Here is a 21,004-nt window from a genome sequence, read left to right on the forward strand (position 1 = left end):
AAAAGAAAAAAAAAAAAACCAGAATTCAGGGATCAAACAACTTTTTTGATGAGGGAAGTGTTATTTCTACTCAGCCAAGACATCAAAGCTTGTGCATGGTGCTTTTTAGGTAATATTAAAGTGGGCTCTAAATAATGTTTGAATATTTCTTTGCTTTTCCCAGGGATCACAGCCGCCTTTCCTAGAGAAAGAACACCAGTGATGTCCCCAGCCAGCCTCCGCTCCAGGAGGACCTGCAGGGTCTCCAGGGAACACAGCACTTGTGTAAATATGGCTTAAATTTCTTTTTGCATTTAGCAGCCAAAGCATTAAAATTAATTGTTCTGGACATAACATGCATTTCTGTAGATTAAATTAGCTAAGAGCCTGACAGACAATTCAACTATGTTTTGGACAGTTCTATTCACACAGATGGCCCTTGTGTCAAGAGATATAGCTACATTATGGCAAAGTCACCTACCAAATGAGTTTTGGAAAAGCAAATTCCATTTACTCGTTGATCCCGATTATTTCTAATTAGATACTTTTTTGAACCTACTTGTAATAGTTAGCTTTTGCTGCATAACAAACCACCCCAAACTCTAGTGACTGAAAACAAGAATTATTCTGTTATTGTTCCAGGGTCTCTGGGTCAACCAGGTAGTTCTACAGTCAGGTAGTGGGTCAGCTGGGGGCTGCGAGGTCTGGGATGGCCTCACTCATATATTGGCTAGAGTGAGTGGGAGAATCTGTTACTTGGCTCTCCCCAGATCGAGGAGGCTAGATCAGACTCACTCACATGGTCAGTTTCAGGGTTCCCAAGTGTCCTTTCTAAACCTCTGCTTGTGCCACATTTGCCAAGGCCTCAGTGGCCAATTCATGTGACTGCACCCAAAGCCCCCAGGGGAGAGACTCTACCTCTAGATGAGAGGAGAGGTAATGTCATGTTGCAAATGCATACGATTTTAGGGATAGAAGGAATCTGGGGTCAATTTTGCAATCTACTATGATCCTCCTCCTCTTATAAGAACAAATAAAAGATGCTAGCACAGTTTAACATACTCTCTGTCAGGCACTGTGCTAGATTCTTTATGATGTATATCCCGTTTAATCAAAGAAGTTATGTAATTTCCTGAAGGTCACACAGCTATCCAATACTAGAGCTAAGATTCAGTCTCAGGACTGTCTAAGCCTAAATCTTCTGCTATTTTCCACTACTCATTCTATTTACCAGTTTTGGAGTTGAATTTGCCATTTCTCTGTTCCTAGATCATATTGTTAGACTTTTCACTGTATTCTAGTTGTTATTTCCTGTTCTATTTTCCTCTTTGGTAGTCATCCAACTTCTACTTGCCTACCTCCAGGAATGGATAGATTACTACCTATCTTGACATCCCAGATCACATTTGAAAGCTCAATCTATCACAAACTTCTTTTAAGTCAAAATGAGATTCTAAAAACTCTGGATGGGAATGAGGGGAGTTGACAGGCAAAGTTTTGTCTGAGTTTTCTTTTTTTTTTTTTTTTTTTGCCCTGAAATATAAAGTTTGTCTTTTTGAGCTGCCTTGTTCTGTGATTATGGTTATCTTTGTTCTACATCATTTGGAAATGCTGTTTGTATTGAAAGAACCAATGCAAGAAACTTTTTTTTTTTTTTTTTTTTTTTTGAGATGGAGTCTTGCTCTGTCACCCAGGCTGGAGTGCAGTGGTGCATCTCGGCTCACTGCCACTTCCACCTCCTGGGTTCAAGCGATTCTCCTGCCTCAGCCTCCCAAGTACCTGGGATTACAGGCACACACCACTATACCCAGCTAATTTTTTTTAATTTTTAGTAGAGAAGGGATTTCACCATGTTGGCCAGGCTGGTCTCAAACTCCTGACCTCGGGTGATCCACCCACCTTGGCCTCCCGAAGTGCTGGGATTACAGGCATGAGCCACCATGCCCGGCTGCAAGACTTTTGATTGGTTAGGTCAGTATTTTTTTTTTCCTTAAAGAAAATGAAGTTAAGCAAATAAATGTTAAAAAACCTTATAAAACAGGAACAATGATAATGCAACAATAATCTTTTCCCTGGAACCCCAGGGCTATTCACATGTGGTTGTCTCAGTTATGCAATGACAGTACCCATTCTGGGAAGTCAGTGGCTATATTCAGGGAATGGTATTCATGAATTCACCCACTCATTCATTACTTCACCTTTCACCAAACACTAAAAAGAGTTTCTCTACTCAAAACACTCTATTGGATAAACCAGGGGGTCCAATATTACAATGAATGATACACATCACAATGAATGATACAAAGTCTTCACTCAGGGCTTTCAGAGTCCAGTAGGGGAATAAGGCAGATGAACATGACCTGACAGGGGAAGTGCCAGGGGTCTGGTAAAGGTACAAAATGCAATAGAAACTCAGAGGACAGAATGATTACACCCAGAAGGATGAATTCTGCATCCTTTCCCTTTATCTGAAGGCAGAAAACAGGGACTCTGTTCCTTCTGCCTGTGCTCCCTAGTATGTTGCACTGGAAATCATTAAACCTAGCTGTTTAGGGCTCTCTCTGTCTCTCTCTCTCTGAAACACCTTGCAACAAAAAAAAGCACACAATATGAAATCTCAAAAGTTAAGGCCGTTCCTATTATTCCAAATTCAAAACTCAAAACGACTCAGAGATGAGTAACCCTGTGGTCAGCCTCCCGTGGATGGAAGGAGCTGTTCTGGGTGGTGAAGAAGTCAGGAAAATCAGTAACAGAGCTGGGGCACTCCAAGAGCTTCTTCAACTTCCTCCCTGCAGATGGTTTCAGATGTTCCCTCAATAAAAATTACCACTGGGCAAACACAAATAAACTTAACGGATTTAACTGACAGAGTTAAACAAGCAGAAGATAGGATTTCTCTTAATGAGAATAAACTGCTTGCATATGAAAAAGATTTAAAACTAAGGATCCAATAACTTCCAGAAACTTGGAACAGATTCCTAGAATTTGGGGGAAAAAAAAAACACTGGGCAAGAAAATGCCATCTGGAAGCTGGACTTGGCTGAAGGGTGAGGCCAAGGCAATAGGAGGCAGTGGGAAAGGTGGATGATATGGAAATGGCCCCATGATGCAATCCAGCCTCTGCAACTGACTGCAGCAGACCAGTAGCAACCAGTAAAGGACTAAAGCGGGGGGTGACTGAATTAAGTCTGTGCTTTTGCGATCACCCTGTTCTCCTTGTGAGTACAGTTAAGGAGACCAGTTGGAAGGGAACTGTCGGACTGGGAAGTGATACAGCACCAGGCTTAAGAATCTTGTCAGAAACTAACCTCTGCCACTTTCCAGCTGGGTGAACTTGAGCTCTTATTTGACCATTGGGAACTTCTGATAGTAACACCTCCTTATCAGGGTTTGTACAATAATTTTGTGATGTAATACTTAAGTACTATTTATTCATTTAACAAGTATTTTCTGAAAAACTATTATGGAACAGGGGCTGTTCCTAGCACTAGACGTACAATGGTGAACTGCACTGATATGGCCTGCTCTTGCACAGTTAGATTTCAGTGAATCTTGGATTCTGATGTTATTGTCTAAGTTTCTGAATTTTTTGGTTGCAAGCAACAGAAACCCAACTTGCTGAAGGGATAACAAGGGATCAATTGGTTCCTACTGTTCAGTGGATAATGAAGTAGCCCACTGAAACTGAGGAAGAACTGCAGGGACAAGGGCCTCACATCTGGAACTGAGGGCCAAATACTGAGCCACTAAATGCTGACTCTTTTTTTTTTGCATTTATCTTGTCTCTGCTTGTCTCTGCCTTTCTGCATGCTGGCGTCTTTCCCTCCTACTGCAGAGAGGCCTTCCCCCATGTTGGGGACATGGCCACAGCAGCCCCAGCTTAGCAACACCAAGAAAATGCTTCTTTATCTCAGCATCTGCTTGGCAATCCCAGATAAATTCCCTCTATCCTCTGCAAAGGTCACCTGCCCACCTCTTAAACTAATTCGTTCTTGCTGCCAGGAAGATGGGGAACTGTGATTGGCCAGGCTCGGGTCATATGGCCAATGGCTGAGGTTTACTGTGTACTACAGTAAATGGCTCCACCAGAAACACATGGAGAGGAGAAATATTCGTCAACAGGAGCAAAACAAAGAAACCAAAGACAGCAGATGTCCCACCATGAAAGGCACTGAGCCTAGTGCTGCGATAAGGGTAGTAAGTGTGCAGTGAGGGATAGCTTAAATGTTGATGGTACTCCATAAACCTTGGGAAAACAGTCCACCCCATCATTTGCCACCTTCATTGTTACTCTTGACTCCAATGCCATGACCAGCAGGAAAACCAGATTCATTCTCAAAGTCAGGAAACACACTTCTTGGTTGATGTAAGAACTGTGAGCTGCCTTTCTTCTAACTTGGGGTGAATTTCAAGAGCTTTAATGGTGCCTGCAATCCTATCAAACCTCAAAGTGGACGCTCTCTGTATTTCCAAGTCACTTAGGGATACATGTTTCAAGAGGGTTATTTGGGAGTGAAGTTGGGCTTCCTTTCTTCACCTTGCTTGAGCCAATAGCCACTAGAGAAATAACACTCCATGTTTATCATCAGAGCCACCCACCCACTAGCCTAAGAGCCTAATCATGTACAGACCCCCAGAAATGAAGAGGTTTTTTTGTTTTGTTTTGAGACAGAGTCTCACTCTGTAGCCCAGACTGAAGTGCAATGGCATGATCTCGGCTCACTGCGACCTCCACCTGCCGGGTTCAAGCAATTCTGCCTCAGCCTCCTGAGTAGCTGGGACTACAGGCATGCGCCACCATGCCCAGCTAATTTTTTGTGTTTTTTTAGTAGAGAGAGGGGTTCACCATGCTGGCCAGGCGGGTCTCGAACTCCTGACCTTGTGATCCCCTTGCCTCAGCCTCCCAAAGGGCTGGGATTACAGGCGTGAGCCACCACGCCCTGCCAAAGGGAATTCTTAATAACTCAGCCTGATGAAGGTCATCACAGAAATGGGTATGGATGCAAATAGTGGGGTCCCAGTCACAGCTGTAATTATTTGTGGTCCATTATTCCTTTATTCTCAAAATGTTCTAAAATTCGACCAAAGTTTTGGACCCAGCTCTAAATATGACTTTGAGTGTTGTGGTTTTTTTCCTTCCCTTTTCCTTCTTTTTTTTTTTTTTTTTTTTTTTTTTTTTTTTTTTTAAGACAGAGTCTTGCTCTGTCGCCTAGGTTGGAGTGCACTGGTGTGATCTCTGCTCACTGCAAGCTCCGCCTCCCAGGTTCACGCCATTCTCTCGCCTCAGCCTCCCAAGTAGCTGGGACTACAGGCGCCCTCGACCACGGCCAGCTACTTTTTTGTATTTTTCAGTAGAGATGGGGTTTCGCCATGTTAGCCAGGATGCATATCTATATACTTTAATTCATAAGTAGGTATCCATGAACAATGCAGAGTTTGGGGTGAGTTTCAAAAATTTACTTAAATGTCATTATGCTATGCTTATTCTGCACATTTGTCATTTAGTATTGTTTTCCAGATCATGTTGTATTTTTACACACTCACAGTTAATTCTTTTTGAATGTCACATAATATTTCAACTGAGGATTACATACTCTGTTTATCCATTCCCTCATCAATGGGCATTTAAGTCATTTCCAATTTCTTGCTATTGCAAACAATGCTTCGGGTTTATTGCCTGGCCTATGAGTTAAAAACTAGTCTAAAATACACCAATTCTCCTTCGGCAGAAAAGGATTCAAAGAAGCACGTGCCGTTTGCTATTATTGTGATTACACTGTGATAAGAGCCCTTCACGTGGGCTTACATCAGACTTCAAGTTTGTGAGGTACTTCCTCATTCATAATTTCATAATCTTCACAATAGCCCAACGTTGTAGACAGGGTGTTTGTTTTTTTACCTGTTTTGCTAATGGGGAAACTGAAGCCCAGAGTGGAACAAAGGACTTATCTCAGAAACAGGGGTATAGCCTTCTTTGGAGAAGCCAGTTTATAATCTCAGATTTTTCTCTTTAACCAGTTACCCGCAGTGAGCTGCCACCCTCTGAGCTGGTTTTTTGATCTCATCCTTAGATGGGGCCATTGACGGCAACTCAATTTTACTCACATGGCCACCACTGGATTAAGTAAAAATGATGACTACAGCACATAAATATCAGGCAGAAATTGAGTACTGGCAGCTGTGGCTGAGTCTGGTCCACAGATGTTTTGTTTGGCTCAGCCAATGTTTTCAAAGAATTGAGCCAACATTTAATAATTGGGACATTTTACATTTTTAAAATGCAGATTTCTGGCCTCTCTTGAGAAAATCAGGAGAGCTGACAACCCCAGATCTTAATTTTCACATGGCAATCATCAGTTAAACTGAGTGGCAACCACACCTTTAGACAGGGCCTGGGCTCTCCCGTGTACCACAGTCCCCACCACTCTCTGTTGTCCTAACACTGAGGCCAAGGTGCAGTCACCATCTATCACTGGGTGTGCACTGTTGTTTTTCCTAGAGTGGAGAAATATTTCCCTGTGTTTCTCTTTCAAAATGGAAAATCAAATAAGAGTTGAGGGAGAAGCCTCACTCACACCCTGCTCACTTCTACCCAACCCCGCTAGGCATTTCAGTTTATGAGTATTGTGTGGGATTATTATTTTTGTTAGAACTTTATTTCCCAACCAAGAGAACAATAGGCAGGCATAACAGTAACATTTCTGGAGATAACAGGACCAAGTGATTTCCCAGTACTGGCACTCTATCAGACAGTGTTTTAAGCCCTTTATGTATAGTAATTTAGAAAAGGTTCAAAACACGATGAAGTAGGTATTATTATATTTTTATTTTATAAATGAGGAAACTGAGGCACAGAGAGGTTAAGTAACTTGCCTAAGATTAGCATTATAGGGATTTGAACCCAGAGCACCTGACTCCAGAGTCCAGGTTCTCAATCGTTATAACTCTACTAAGATTGCTGGCACATGTATGTGTCTGGGTGTACACAGACAAGCACAGTTGTGTGCACACAGGCACATAAAACATAATGCTGTGGTTTGTAAGCACTGGCTCACAGGATGACTGAATAGGAAGGGCCGAGACATAGGAAGGGTTGAGGACTGGACTCTGCTCTGGAAGGCAGAATGGCTGCGTCTTAGTCGTGACTCACCTGGGCAATCTCTCCACACCTGTGGGACTCAGTTTCCATTATTGAAAATCAGGGGAAGGGGTTGGGACTAGATGATCTCTAAATTGCCTCCCAGCTCTACTGTTCTGGGGGTCTCTGACTTTCTGTCCTCTCTTTCAAACTGCCACCCTGAGATAAACCATGGCCAAGTCAGAGCCATGTGTCAGCTTGCAGAATGCAGGGAAGCTGTACCCAAGATGGTCTCTCCATTTAGGTCATGCCAGTGACCAGTGTGACATGCAATTTCGGGGAGGTCCACCAGGGCAAATTCCCAGCAGCTGGGGTCCAGGATAGCCTGCCAATCTTTCTCTGTCTTACCAGCTTCCCTCTTGAGGTTCTCTTAGAAACCTGGAGGATATGTTCCTTAGGTGCTTGGCTTCTGGTCATAGAGAATTTTCCAGATTTGGAAAGAGTGATGGCCTGACAGTCTGAAGACTTGAAACCTACTTCTCACCTGCACTGGTGACCTCATGCCCTATCAATGCTGTCATTCCCCAAGTAACTTGCCCTCTTTCAGGTTCAGTTTTCTCACCTGCCTTGCTTTAGCAATTGCAAAGTGCTATACAAAAAGAAGAGGAAACTGACATTCTTTGCACAGAAGCCAATTTCCTATTAAACTGTGGCTGGAACCAGAGACCTCAGAGAGAGCTCCACAAAATGAGGAAAGGTGAAGCTAGATGGGATGAAACACTGGGCCCATCCCAGAGCTCGCAGGAGAGCCAGCAGTGAGGAAGCCCTGAATTCCTGCCATCCCCTCCTTGTGTTGGGTAGAATCTCCCTCTACCCTCCCGGATGTCCACACCCTAAGCCCTGGACCCTGTGATAATGTTAGGCTACAAGGCAAAAGCGATTTGGAAGATGTAATTAAGGTTGCAAACCTTAAAATAGTGAGATTATCCTGAATTGTTCAGGTAGCCCCATCGAACTGCATGAGCTCTGAAAAGCAGAGAACTGTCTCCAGCTGGAGTTTGAATGATGCAGCAGAAAAAGATATCAAAAGCATGAGATAGACTTGACCCACCATTGCTGGAGGGGATCATGTGGAAAATAGCAAAAATGAATGCACGCAGCCTCTGGCAGCAAAAGACAGGGCCCTGGCTGATAGCCAGCAAGGGAAGGGAGGCCTTAGTCCTACAATCAAGAGGGACTGAATTCAGCCAACAACCTGGATGGGCTTATGAGCAGAACCTGCCCCAGGGCTTCCAGATAAACACTTAGCCCAGCTAACACCATACAAGATCACAGACAGAGGTCCAGCTGGGTATTGTGACCAGATTCTGACCCAAGGAGCTGTGAGATTTAAAAAAAAAAAAAAAAAAAAAATGGGAATTCTTTTACACCAAAGTTTGTGGCGATTCGTTGTAGCAGCAACAGTAAATAGATACAGACCTCTTGGGCCAGCTACGGTGACTCATGCCTGTAATCCCAGCACTTTGGAAAGCCGAGGTGGGTGGATCACATAAGGTCAGGAGTTCGAGATTAGCCTGGCCAACGTGATGAAACCCCGTCTCTACTAAAAGTACAAAAAAAATTAGCCAGGTGTGGTGGTGCATACCTGTAGTCCCAGCTACTTGGGAGGCTGAGGCAGGAGAATTGCTTGAATCCGAGAGGCAGAGGTTGCCGTGAGCCGAGATAGAACCACTGCACACTAGCCTGGGCAACAGAGCGAGACCTGTCTCAATCAATCAATCAGTACCTCCTGTTGCAGGTTGAGATCACTGAGAGAAAATGGCAGTATATGACATCATGAGGTTCTACATTGTGTGCAGAAGTAGGTTCAGAAAGAAAAGCCATGGGTGCTGGCTTAAGGGGGGTTGTTGCTTGAGAAGGGACGTTGAAGCATTGGTTAGATTTGGAGATGGAAGAGGGAGAGCACCTTCTGGGTGGGGGGTGGGGGATCTTTTCTGGTCCCCAGAGATCACTCATATTAGTGCCAAGAAGAGCATTTGGGGCTTGAGATGACCCTGCTGAGTAGAGAGGGGATATGTCCAGGGGGAGCAATCATTACATTCTGGAAGCAGCCCTAGGTTCATGAGCATTCCAGAGAATCAATACCTCTCTTCAATGAAAATGATAAATGATTATACTAGTATTTCACATTTTCATCCCATTACATATTTCCTCCTCTTCTGAAAAGCCATAGAATCCAAATTGAGAATGTAAATGGCCAGAAAAAGGGATGTTTGTGGATGAAATTCTTTCTTCATAATCACAAAACTGTGATAAATCAAGCTCCTCTGACAATTTCTGTTTTGTTGCATTTTTATCCTACAAGTCTAGGCAAAAGGGCTTTGAGGGAGCAACGGAGTTATAGACGTCTCTGCTGACTCAGTTCAGTCCAGCATTTATGACATACCTACTGTGTGCCACATGCTATATGAGGAAAGAGGAAGCAAAATAAGGAGCAGAGGTTTTGTGCCTGAACAGGAGACAGTTCCCCCCACTGACCTGATCTCATCATGACCAATGTGGACTGAAATGATGTTCTGCTTGTCTCTAGATTAGCAGTACTGAAACACATGCTGTATTTCTGCTCTCATACCTTCATTTGTGCCATGCCCATCCTCCAGCATGCATTTCTACCACTCATATGTTCATCTCCGGTTAAAATCTCATCTGTTGGAATTTGACAGTCTACAGTCTTTGTTTTCTTTTTCCTTCCTTGTTTCTTTTTCTTTCTTTTTGGTGGGGGTTGTTGGCAAGACAGCCTAAGATCTTTAAAAGTCTTAACGTAGTACGTGCCCTAGGAGTCTGCAATTTGCCTTCCAGGAACTGATCCTTTTGTAGTAACTGTGGATGTGCATAATGACGCATGTCTAACGTTACTCGTCACGAGGTTGGAAGCCACCGGAGTATCCACCAATAAAACATTGGTTACACAAATTATCATGTATCCAAACAGAAATATCTAGGTCACAAATCAAAATAACATAGATGCATGTTTATTGTTACGGAAAGAGTCAACTTATAATGCTAGAAGGAATCCAGTTTACAAAATAACATCACAGTTTTATAAAATAGTCTATATATAGGAAGTGTCCAGAATGTCCAAATTATTAACATTTTTCTTCTTCAGATATAATTTTCTATAGTGAAATTGGATTATTTTAAAATGATTAACAATGGAATCTCTTCTCCATCCTTCAGGGCCCATCCAGAGACAGTTCAATGTCATCCACTCCCAGGAGGCTGTCCCTGCTGCCTTGACTGTGGTTTCCCTGGCACAGGCCTCACCTAGTATTCTTGGATCTCTATTTTGACAGTGATCATGGTTTGCCTTATATTTGGGTTTATTTTTCTCCCTGGCAAGACTGCAGTATCCTTCAAGGTGGTATCCACATCTCCTTCTGTTGGAAGAAAACAAGCATGGCTACAGTCTATCACACACTAACCATGGAGAGATATATGTGAAATTGTTGACTGGAGCCAGGGAAATCACTGCTCCTATGCCCCACAGTGTCCTAGGGCTGGTCCAGATCACAGTGTCCTAAGGACTGAACTATGGTAACGGACCAGGCCAGGAGGTCTGCAGAGAAAAGAAGCATCCTGGTTTCTCTTTCTATCCTTACATAGTCAATTTGAGCCAAAGATCTGACTTCCAGACACCATTCCTGGAAACCAGTTTCTAGGCCCCACAAACAAGGATAGAACAGGGTTGAGCGTGTCTCCAATAAATTGAAACAGTGTAGATGGTCAGGAAGAAAGCAAACAAACAAAAACCCCACATGCTCTGTACTTATTTACTTCTTTACTATGTATTAAGTTACTACCTTATCCTTTAAGGTTTAAGGAAACTTTAGTTCAAACCACAGCCAAGATAGAATCTGTGGTAGGGTGTGTTGTCTGTTCACCATGGTTGGCACCTCTCCTGTGGCATTGAGCACATTCCGCCCTGTTGAACTGAGACATGACCAGGTGTCTTTCTTTAACCAATTAAGCATGATTAGAAGTGAGACTGCTGAAAGGAAACTTTAAAAATCAATGTGTGGTTCATCACCTTCTTTTTCCCCTCTGCCTTATTGATCAGCAATGTCCCGGATAAGAGCTGCTCCATCAGCCTGAATCCCAAAGTGAAGACAGGTTGATGACAACATAGTGAAGAATAAACATTTGTGGTTGTGGCTCGCTTAGATTGGTGCTGGGCAGGTTCTTTTATTACCGCAGCATAAATTCTCCTGTTCTGACTGATACTCAGAGTAAAACCCAGTGCCCCTCCCAATATCTCCAGAAGGTTTTTAGATGCTTCCTCCTCTGGTTCTGTATTTCTGCCTCTTCCAACTAAATCTTATCTTAAGTGGCAACCAGCTCCATATTCTTGACGTCTCCCAGATCACCCACACAGGTCATTTATGTACATAGAAGACGATGACTTGTGGTTTAGGTGTGAAGGAGGACATTTACACTACATCACAGTAACTTCACACTGAAAACTGACATCCCTGGTCACTTGAAGTCTTTTGGCCACTTCACCAGTAGAAATTTTTCATGGGTCACTCTCTTCCATAGTTTCCAGCCTGTATCACTCCATTTTCATGCTGCTGATAAAGGCATACCTGAGACTGGGTGATTTATCAAGAAAAAGAGGTTTAATGGACTCACATTTCCACTGGCTGGGGAGGCCTCAATCATGGCAGAAGGTGAAAGGCATGTCTCACACAGTGGCAGGCAAGAGAGAATGAGAATCAAGCAAGAGGAAACCCCTTATAAAAACATCAGATCTCAAACCTGGGAGGCAGAGCTTGCAGTGAGCTGAGATCTGGCCACTGCACTCCAGCCTGGGCGACAGAGCAAGACTCTGTCTCAAAAAATAAATAAATAAATAAATAAATAAATAATAAAAAACCATCAGATCTCATGAGACTTATTCACCACCATGAGAATAGTGTACGGGAAACCATGCCCATGATTCAATTATCTCCCATTAGGTCCCTCCCACAACATGTAGGAATTGTGGGAGCTACAATTCAAGATGAGGTTTGGGTGGGGACACAGCCAAACCACATTACAGCCTCTTGCCATGATGCCGGGTTTCCATCTTTCTTTTTCTTTTCTCTCTTTACTCTCTTCTTTTCTTCCCTTTCTCTGTTCTCTGCCAACTCAAACTTCTTGTTTGTTCCTTATGAAGAATTTTCAGCTTGTTTTGAGGTCTCCTTCCAGCTAATGTTCTTATGGACTCAACTTCCTCCTCTAAGAGGCTTTCCCAAGCAGTTTTCAAAATACAGTTCCTTCTCTGCTATTAAAATTATTTTTTCCCAACACACACATAAATAGAATGACCCTTGCTTTCAAGTTACTCCAGGTCTAGAAGGAACACACATTTTCTTTTTTTTAGCTTTTATTTTAGGTTCGGGGTATATGTGCAGCTTTGTTGGCAAACTATAGGTAAACTTGTGTCATCATGGGGGTTGTTGCACAGATTATTTTGTCACCTAGGTACTAAGCCTAGTACCCAATGGTTATTTTTTCTGATCCTCTCTCTCCTCCCACCCTTCACCCTCAAGTAGGTCCCAGTGTCTGTTGTTCCTCAATTTGTGTCCATGGGAGCACACATTTTCTGGGACCCAGTGTAATTTATAAGAATATCTCGAAAGTAGTGAACCAGAAGCTTTTCTTCCATGAAGAAACTTCTATAAGTCATTTCTGATTCAGACTATCAAATGTGTGTGTGTGTGTGTGTGTTTTAAACAGAGTCTTGCTTTGTCGCCCAGGCTGGAGTGCAGTGGCACGATCTCGGCTCACTGCAAGCTCCGCCTCCCAGGTTCACGCCATTCTCCTGACTCAGCCTCCCGAGTAGCTGGGACTACAGGGGCCCACCACCACGCCCAGCTAATTTTTTTTTTTTTTTTTGTATTTTTCGTAGAGACAGGGTTTCACTGTGTTAGGCAGGATGGTCTTGATCTCCTGACCTCGTGATCTGCCCGCCTTGGCCTCCCAAAGCAAATGTGTGCTTGACTCTGAGCACCTGGAATTTGTACTTCTCTCAGAATTTCAAAGACATCTAATACTCAGATAATTTTAAAGAATTCTGTCTCAAAAATTTAAAGGAAGACTTTAAGCTGAGTCTTCAGGGCAAATCCAGCGCCAGGCAAGAGTACAGCCACAGATAGCGCCGTGAATATGGGAGAAAGGAGTTGCCTTCCCTATGACTTCAGAGTTTATCAATGAATAGAAGAGAAGGGAAAAGGGTGGTGGGATTTCTGGTAGAGGAAAAGCCACAAATGAGAGGTCCCCAGACTAAGCGCATCCTTGGGGAAGACAATAGACTCACTTAAGAGCTAGAGTCATAAAAGAATGCAAATCTCCCAAACAAAACATAATTGAGCAGAGAGATGAGACCTGATCCCATAAATAACCCACCATAATTAGAACATATCAACAGTTCCCATTAAAGAAACATCAGGCAGTCAAGTACTGGAAGTCTGGGAAAATTGAGTTCTTAATTAAATCCTCATCAGAATTACTAGTACCCATATTCTCCACATCCCATTTCCCCAAGTCTCAAGTGTAGGTGTATCAGGAAATGGCTTGGTTCTGTGTAATCACATGAAATGAATTCTTTCCCTGCTCAATCTTCAGGACTGATAGAGCCACTGGGTCCTAGTTCTTGAAATATCAATCTTCAAAGAAACCTGGCAAAATCTCAGTATTCCCAGACAGGAGCCATGCAGCCAGTCTTCTTTTAAAGAAATGTTTATCTTCTCTTAATTACACTCCTGTGCTCAACATCTGCCTTGGTTCCCTAATGTCTACAGAATATAGTCCAACTTCCTGCAATTGGAATTCCTCCTGGAATTGGAATTTCTCCAACTCTCTCTTCTCCATTCCCTAGACATGGTTTATTCTGTGCTGGATCCCTTTTTATGCTGATTCAGTCCCATCAGTCTGGAATATCCTTTCTCTCATTCTCTGATCACCAAAATCTCACTAAAATCCCACTATTTCACCAGAAATATTCTCATCAAGATCACCAGGCATATTCACTCATCAGCTCTTCTCAGCAGCATTCAATCTGTGGACCTGTTCTTTTCTAGAAAGACTCTGTCCCTAGGTTCAGTGACTCCATACTCTCTTGGTTTTCTTCCTAATTCTCTGACCACCTCTCCTTAGTCTCCTTTTCAATTCTTCCCCTCACTCCATCTAAAGAGCTGTGACCTTCCTGGGATCATCTCTTCTCACTGCCTCAGTGATCTCCTTCATGCCCCATCTCTACGCCAATGACTCCCAGTTCTGAATCTCCAGCTCTGATCCCTCTCGATGACTCCTGATCCACATACCAAATGCCTAATGACATCATTAATTGGACATCCCATGACATCTCAAACTCAAAACACTTAGAATCTTCTAGAACAACCCACTTGCCTCCTCACCCCTCCCACTACAATTGTCTGCCTCCTGTATGCGCTAGCTCAGTGAGCATCTTCCAACCATTTCTGTTCATAACTCAAACTCAAAGCCTGGCCATCTTTCTTGATATTTTTCTTACCCTCGTCTCTCATATCCACATCCTTCTAAATCAGGGGTTGACAAACCTTTTTCTAAAGAGCCAGAGAGTAAATGTTTTCAATTTTGAGGGCCATGCAATCTCTCTCACGACTGCTGGACACCATACTGTCTCCTGTTTTAAACACCAGTGCTGGTCAGCTGGTGTAGGGTGGCTGGATGATGAGATTTCTCACCAAGTCAACAGAAGACAATAGGCCATTTTCAAACGTTTTATTTATTTATTTATTTTACTTATTTTGGAGACAGAGTCTCACTCTGTTGCCCAGACTGGAATGCAGTGGCGTGATCTTGGGTCACTGCAACCTCCGCCTCCCTGGTTCAAGCAATTCTCCTGCCTCAGCTTCCCGAGTAGCTGGGACTACAGGTGCATGCCACCACGCCTGGCTGATTTTTTGTATTTTAGTAGAGACTGGGTTTCACCATGTTGCCCAGGCTGGTCTCGAACTCCTAAGCTCAGGCAATCTGCCCGCCTCAGCCTCCCAAAGTGCTAAGATTACAGGCGTGAGCCACCGCAGCCAGCCCGTTTTATTTTTTAAGAATAGATAATAGATGCCTATGATACAAAATTCAAAAGACGTAAAAACATATCTAAAAATGATTCCCTATCCACTGAGCCCCCTTGCCCAAAAGATCCACTATTAACAGTTTCATGTGTATCTTTCCAGAGATAATTTATACATACTCAGCCATATACCAATGCTAGCATATTATATGTGTGGTTTTAAAACTTGCTTTAAATGTATTTCTCTCATTTTTTCCTAACTACATTGCAATCTCATGTGAACAATCTATCTTATCAATAAACTTTGAGTTTTTTAAAATTTAAAATGTATATGCAATATCCAAATGTATATGCAATATCCAAATATGTATATCCAAACCTACAAAAAGGTTTAAAAATAATTCCATGTATACTTATACATCTTCCACCTTAAGAAATTAAACATTGCCAACGCAGCTAAATCTTTTTATATATCCTGGAATCACTTCACCTTGTTCCCTCCTAGAGGTAACCACTATTCTAGATTTAATATTTAAATCTAACATTTCTTCACATATTTGTTATATATGTTGTGTTTCTGGGCAGTAATTAGTATTATTTTTCATGTTTTAAAGCTTTATAGTACCAATCTTTGTGTGTTCTTTTGCTGTTTGCTCATTACCTTAAAAATGTGAGTCAAGTCCAACAGAGCTTAAAAATAATAAAAAATAAAGGTGTGTTTGTGAGATTCATCCATGTCAATACATATTAATATAACTCCTGGTTCAGTAATATTCAGTATGGAATAGCATTACATTATGTCGCCATTCTAGTATTTATCCTTTTCCTCTTGATAGATGTTTAGATTATCTCTAACTTTTTGCTATTACATTACCATGAAGATAATCCTATGTTTCCTAACATGTAGAGATCATTTTTCTAGACTTATATAATGGAATGCCTGGTTCATGAAGTATGCATATCTTCAAGTTTCTAAATATTGTCTAATTGTTCTCTAAGGTGCTTACACCAATTCACACTCTCATAGCGGTATATGAGTTCTTATTGTTTCACCTTCTTGCCAGTATTTAGTATATTAAGCAATCTTGGTAGGAAAGATGACACACTCAAATGGGATAATTAAAGAGAGTTTAATGAAGGGATTTTTTTTCAGAGTTGTGAACTGAGGTGAAGGAACCAACAAGAGTTGGTAAAGTATCCACAACGGGGAGTCACTGACACTCCCAGGTCTGAATTGGTAGGCATGGGAGTGTTACTCGAACTTAAGAAACATACACCTGTGCGAGTGGATGTTTAACAAGAGCTGTAATTTTCAGTAGAGCATCACAGCCATCATCAGCCCTAGGCAAAGCAGGGAGAGAACCAGGGAAATAAATCCAAACTCATGGTTCTCTCATTTTCCATTTTTTGGACAGAGAAGGGTAGAGAGTGGATCTGGAAGGGCAAATAGGCAATACCTTGCACTTGATATTGTTGGACTTTTAAATTATTGCCAAGCTGACAGGGTAAAATGGTCTCTTATTGTGGTCTTGTTTTTGCATTTTTCTGATATCTAATAAAGTTTAGCAGTTTTTCATGTATTTATTGTCCATTTAATAGACTCCTCTGTAAATTGCCTCTTCCTATGCGTCACAATTTTTTTTTTATATTGGGTTATATTGACAAATGTTGTATAGATTTTTTTATATATTCTGTATACTAATTCTTTTATGGGCATACATGCATTGTCTTTACTTTTTTAGTGTTTTTGATTAATAAGAATTTTAAATTTTAATGTAGTTGAATCAATCAGTTCTTTCATAGATGATGCTTTGTTTTTCTTGTTTAAGAAACCCTCCTTTATACTATCACATTTGGGATTAAGTTAATAAAAACAAGAAGCCCTCCTTTATTCTGCATTCATAAAAAATATTCTACATTTTCTTGTAACACTTTCAATTTTTTCTTTTTTAATGTTAGGTTTTTAATCCCCCTAAAATTTAGTTTTTGTTTGTGGTGCAAGATAGAGATCAGATTCTTTTCATTGCATTACCAATTGTCCTAGCACCATTTATTAAATTATTACCCTATTATTCCCTGCTGATCTGCACTGTCGACTCTGTTACACAGTAAGGTTTCGTGTAAGCATTGATCTGTTTCTGGGTTCTCAATTTTGTTCACTAATTTCTTTATACCTGCCAGAAAATACAATCTTGATTACTGTAGCCATATAAGAAGACTGGATACCTACCAGAACAAATCCCTCCACCTTGCTCTTCTTTTAAACTCATCTTAATTTTCATGGCTCTTTGCTTTTCACTATAAATTTTTAGAATCAATGTGTCAGGCTACACAAAATACTATAAAGTTTTTAATTGGAGGTACATTAAATTTATGAATTAATTTATAGGGAACTTACAATATTATAATATTAAGTCTTCTTATCTATGTACATGGTATATATCTCCATTTATTTAGATTTAGCTCTAACTTTTTTCAATAAAGGATTTTAAACATTTCTTCACAAATGCTATGCTCATATTTGGTTAGATTTATTCTTATGCTTCTTATGCCCCTTAAGGTATCACAAACCTTTAAAATTTCATTTCCTAGTAACTGTGACTGGTGCACATAAAGTGAATAATTTTAAAACTTTGACCTTTATATCCAGAAACCTTGCAAAACTTATACTATAATATTTGAAGAGTCTCTTATGTTGTCTTAATCTATGATAATTTACTCTACAAATTTTATTTTATCCTTTCCAAACCTTTTACTTTTTTTTTTTTTTTTTTTTAACCTTTCTTAAAGGGTTGGCTAGAGTCTTCAGCACAATGCTGAATGGAAACTGTGCTGTTGGATCCCTTGCCTTTTCCTGAATTTAAATCGATTGCTTCTAACATTTTCCTATTAAATATAGTGTTTGCTGTATAATTTTGTATGTTTATACAGCAAACACTGTATAATTTTGTATGTTTTTTATCCCTTTATCGAGTTAAGAACATTCTGTTTCTTCTTTCCCAATTTTTTAAAAATACAAATGACTGTTAAATGTTTTCAAATGATTTCTGCATGTGCTGATGACCAGATGGTCCTTTAATGTGAACCATCTTTGTATTCCTGAGATATAATCAATTTAATGATTATATACATTTATATATATACACACACATATGGTTTGCAAATATTTTTGTTTCTGCATCTATATTAATGAATGAGAATGGTGTGTAACTTACATTCCTCATGGTGTGCATGTCTATTTTGCATCAAGGACTTCGTAGCTTCATGAAATGAATTGATGAGTGTTTCTTAATCTATTAGCTTCCGGAAGAGTTTGTGGAAGTTTGAAATTGTTACCTGACAGACTGTTAGAGCTCATTGCTAAAATTGTGTAGGATAGGTGTTTTGAAGGTAAATATATTTTAAACTACTGATCCCCATTCTTCAAATGCAATAAACGATTTAAGTTTTCTGTTCTTGATTCAATGATAATAAATAACACTTTAATAGGAAATTGTCCATTGCATTTAAGCACTCAATTTGCTTTGCATAAAGTTATTTGTGGTACTGTGTGTTACATCTGTGGCTATTGTTCTTTTATATTTATAATGTTTCGTATTTGTGTCTTCCCTTTTTTATTTCGTCAGTCTTGCCAGAGGTTTTTTTATATAGTCTCTTCGATCTTTATTGTATATTTCTTCTCAATTTTATTAATTTTTGTGCTTGGATTATTTCCTCCTTTTCATTTTCTTGCTTATCATTTTTAGTATTTATTTTCTATATAAACATCAAAGTTATAAATTGCCACCTGCCAATACTTATATACATTTTCAGCAGTTTTACTATGCTATGCATAGATATGGTTTTCTTCATATTCTTACTAATTAGAGTACACTGAGATTTTTAAATCTGTAAATTTATATCTTTCACCAAATTTTGAAAATTTCAGCCATTATTTCTTCAAGTGTTTTTCTGCCTAGTTCTCTCTTTCTTCTGTTTCTGAGACTCAAATTATACATATGTTGGACTTTATGCTCTGGTGCCCTCGGTCCCTGAAGCTGTGTTCAATTTTTTAAAATAAAATTTAGCTTTTCAAATAGTTTTAGGCTTGTAGAAAAAATTGTGATGATGATACCGAGAGTTGCCATATGCTCCACACCCAGTGTTCCCTATTATTTTATATATTATGATACATTTGTTAGAATTAATGAACCAATATTGATACATTATTTTAAACTGAAGTCCCTACTTTGTTCAGATTTCTTTGGTTTTTACCTTCTTCTGTTCTAGGATCTCATCCAGAATCCCACATTACATTTATTTACCATGTCTCCTTAGGTTCCTCTGGGCTTTGATGATTTCTAAAACTTTCCTTGGTTTGTTTGTTTGTTTGTTTGGCCTTGACAGTGTTGAGGAGTACAAGTTAGGCATTTTATAGAATGTCCCTCAATTGGGATTTATGTAATTTTTCCCCTCACAGTTAGATTAAGGCTTGGGGGAGGAAAATCACAGAGTCAAAGTGACATTTTCATCACATCACGTTAAGGGTACATACTATTCACATGACTGATATGGTTTGGATTAGTGTCCCCACCCAAATCTTGTATCAAATTGTAATCCCTGGAAGCTGCAGCAGTAGTTGGAGTCTAAGGACTCTTATGACAATCTCCAGGTGCCTTCTGAGAGAAAAGGGGAGGATGCCACTGGAGTCATCTTCCTTTTCGATGCCACTATCTTTCCCTTCTCTTTTACCCTCAGTACCAGACGATACTAGTTCTTCCCTTTCTCCAGTGTCTTACATCACTTCCCAGGAGATGAAGTGTATTCTTCACTGGTTTGCCAATTAGTCAGGTCCCCAGTGTGAACGCTCCCTGCAGGACCTGGTAGCTAAGGCAGTGCCAGGAAAATTACAGCCACTGCCAAATAGTCTGGTATAGCTTAGTGTGTCCAGGGCAAATGGACCACCTTGTATCTTTGAGTGCCACCTATGTCTTTGGGATCAGTGGTCTCAAGGCTAGGCTGAGCAGGAATGCAATGAATTTGTCAGGCAGCTGGAGTTCCATGAGCCAGACTTCATGGCAAAGTTTGACCAAGCAGTGGCTGCTACAGCTGGTAAGGACTGATAGGTATTCAGACCAAAGAAGATAACCGCAGCTGATGAAGCCAAGGCCATGACTCTGCGATGAGAACTCAATTCAAGCATGTCACCTAAAAGTCTGGAACTGGTATTCCAACCAGCATACTGAACTCACTGACCGGTACAGGCATGATTATTTCAACATTAATAGCATGCCAACTAGGCTCCTACTGTAAATGTTTTCATTCTAAGCAATTCAGATCATCGGTCCATCTTCTAGTTTGCTTCTTTCCAAGAGATGTCAAAGAACAACAAGAGATGCCTCAAGAACTTGATGGCTTCTTCTACAACTATAACCAAAAGGGATCTACACATTGTAACTCAAGCCCACTGCTGGCTCATGAAGTATGGAAAGTAGAACCCTTTTTCCCCAAAAATAAGACAGGACAATAAAAGTTCATATTTTTACACTAAAAAAAAAAAAATTGTAATCCCCAATATTGGGGGTAGGGCCTGGTGGGAGGTGATTGGATCGTGGGGGTGGTTTCCCATGAATGATCTGGCACCATCCCCCTAGTGCTGTTCCCATGATAGAGTTCATTTTCACAAGATCTGTTAAAAAGTGTGTAGCACCTTTCCCCTCTCCCTCTTCCTCCTGCTCTGGCCATGAAAGATGTGCCTGCTTCCCCTTCACCTTCCACCATCATTGTAAGTTTCCTGAGAACTCCCCTGGTGTGGAAGCCACTATGCTTCCAGTATAGCCTACAGAACCGTGAGTGAATCAAATCTCTTTTCT

The 21,004-nt window shown here is 40.8% G+C and overlaps 1 pseudogene; it reads left to right on the forward strand.

Moving 5' to 3' along the window:
• Positions 1–19,828: 19,828 nt before the first annotated feature.
• Positions 19,829–20,254, forward strand: LOC102124641 (uncharacterized protein C14orf119-like; annotated as a pseudogene).
• The last annotated feature ends 750 nt before the right edge of the window (positions 20,255–21,004 follow it).

Source organism: Macaca fascicularis, chromosome 15 (genome assembly GCF_037993035.2).
Source record: "Macaca fascicularis isolate 582-1 chromosome 15, T2T-MFA8v1.1".
Classification (NCBI taxonomy): domain Eukaryota; kingdom Metazoa; phylum Chordata; class Mammalia; order Primates; family Cercopithecidae; genus Macaca; species Macaca fascicularis.